Source organism: Pseudopodoces humilis, chromosome 7 (genome assembly GCF_049639895.1).
Source record: "Pseudopodoces humilis isolate 2021_Gansu_Grassland_sample_001 chromosome 7, ASM4963989v1, whole genome shotgun sequence".
Classification (NCBI taxonomy): domain Eukaryota; kingdom Metazoa; phylum Chordata; class Aves; order Passeriformes; family Paridae; genus Pseudopodoces; species Pseudopodoces humilis.
The window spans coordinates 62,815,462-62,818,071 of NC_142206.1; positions in this window are offsets into that span (position 1 = coordinate 62,815,462).

Genomic DNA, 2,610 nt, shown 5'->3' on the forward strand with positions numbered 1-2,610 from the left:
GTGCATAAAGATTATGATTTCAGTTGGCAGAAAGTGAGGAAAGTGAGGAATTATCCCAGTTTGTGCAGTGGTTAGTGGTTACAGGTGCCACAGGTACTGCTCCCTGTACTCACTACGCCCCATTTCCTCTGAGTCCTTCCTGCAGTGCAGCATTGATTTATCCTGGTACAGAATCTTGAGCAGTTCCAATGGATCTCTGCTAGAGCTGTTTCCTTCCTCCTGACTTCCACTGCAGCAGAGGTTTCACGCTGCTCTTGCACAGTGTACCATGCCAGTGAGGAGTTTATTATCCATTCGGTTTATTTCAGCTGCCCTTAAAAATCACTGTAACCACTCCACTGCTGATGGAGGGCAGCTCTGACACTCGCCTGGACCAGTTAAGTGAGTCAGTGGAATAGTTATTTCAGTGCTGAATATTTGATATCACTCCAGGACCCTGGTGTCCTGCTGATTTTTGCTGCAAGGACACAAAGATATCTCAAAGTAGCTGCTGGCAACACTCGATGGCAGCACACCCCCAGCGCTGGGACACGTGGGGCTGGCAGCCTCCCTGGCACACGCCAGCTCCGTGGGCAAGGCAGGGGCTCCGAGCATCCTTCCAGAGCCTGCCCTGCTGACATCTCCCCAGACTTGCTCTCCCCAGCTGACCTTAGCAGCAGTCAGGGTAATGTAAGGTGTCCTGCTGTGACATTTTCTTGCGGTTTTTTGTTGCTGTGTTTTCAGAGCACGATCCTGGTTGACACTGTCTGCCAAAGTGAGGTGGAAACTCTACCACTGTTCTCTTTATGCTGATATTTGAGGCAAACCCCAGATCGGAATCATCACCAAAACTATCAAGCAGCTGCTACATCACCCACCTTCGCCAGGTTTCTAGAGCGTGACAATGGCTACAGAGCGTCAGTGCCTGAGGAATCTTCTCCCTGTGCCAGCAGGAATAAAGAGTTCTCTGCTTTGGCCACAGAGCTGGGATATATTGAGAGGAATAAGGCTGTGTCTGTTGTCTCAGCCGCTGACACTGGTTCAACAATCACTCCAAAGGGGAGCTGTCATCTCCGGTCAGACTGAACGCCCAACCCCAAAGTGTTTCACAAACGAGTTTTTCCAGCTGGGATCAGGAGTCCAGAGGGATGTTTGGCACTGCTTCCAGGGCCAGCAGGAGTTCAGGCACTACATGGTACAAAGCTCAGACTGCTTCTCCAGCCAGCCCTGCTCCTGCAGCACAGCGTGGCCCAGCTCACAGAACCACGGAATGGCTCAGGCTGCAAGGGCCCTCTGAGATCCTCCAGTCCAGCTGTTCCCCCAGCACTGGCAAGAAATGCCCAGGACTGTCTGCATCTAGGCAAAGGGAAGCTAAGAAGCATTTTCAAAGATATTCCAGTGGGAAAACCCAGGCTGTCCTTGGGCCCACTCACCTCCCTCCCCAGACCAGGTGCCTGCTGAGCTCACTCCTGCTGACCTGAGACTGAAAACTCAGCAGCAGGGCTTGCCCTTCATCTTTGTAAAGGCACCTCAGGCATCCAGAGGAGCCAGGAGCACCACATGGCTGAGAAGCTGGGAAGTTAATTGATAACAGAAGATACACCTGCATGATGCTGGATCTGTTCTGCTCATGGCTGCCAGAACATGCTGGTGCCACCAGCCCCATCAGGGTGGCAGTGACAGATACAGATAATTCCCAAGTGCAGCAGATGTCTGAGAGTGAGCGGGTTTTTTGCCAGGCTTCCCTTCCCAAATCTGAACAGAGATTGGTTTCAGAAAGAGCAAAGCAGTTAGAGCTGCCCAACCTATTACAGGCATAGCCCTCCCTGTGCACTACTCTGGTACTCAGCCCCCAGAGCTTCTGGCAGCCTACAGCCAGTCCTGGGATGGCCACATCAGGAGCAGGAGTCTGGGAGATGCCTCTTTATTGAAGGTAGGCATTATAGTTACTTACATATTCAGAGAGATATTCCTCCGGTTTTGTTTCCAAGGTTTCACGTGCAGAAATCCTGGACCAAGACCACATCTGCTAAAGGCAGGACCAGAGTCACTCCCTGAGGTCCCACCTTTCAGGCGTGTGACACGTGTGGATCCTCAGTCGCTGCAGGGGGAACAAACAGCAGAGCCCAGCTGTGCACACCAGAGGATCTTCAGGGAAACATCAGCCTTCCCTTCCGTTTTAGTCCCTTCTTTCACCAGACCTGGGACTACCTTGGCTCTACTTTGGACTAGCTCCCTCCCTGCCACCTTCCCACACGGGGCTGGTGCCCGGGGGAGTTCCACAGCAGCAGGCATTACCCTTCGCAGGCACTGAGCCCCAGGCTGGGCTGGGAGGGGGCTCAGTGCATCCCCTGCAGCGCAGCAGCGCCCTGGCAGCTCGGGAGGACACCAGCCTGAGCCCTGCTCCCTTGGTGGCATTGGCAGCAGATGCTCCACAGCCCAGGGACTCACAGACAGGGAGCACTCGAGGGGAGGGCTCAGTATTTGGGATGTCTGCAGCTCGTGAGGATGGAAACCGAGATAAACACCTGAGCTATGCTGGGCACGTGACATCAAGTCACCAAGGATGCCATGATTTATTCCATCTGCTCTTGCTTGATTTAGGCTGGTTGGTTGGTTGGTTTATCCAGG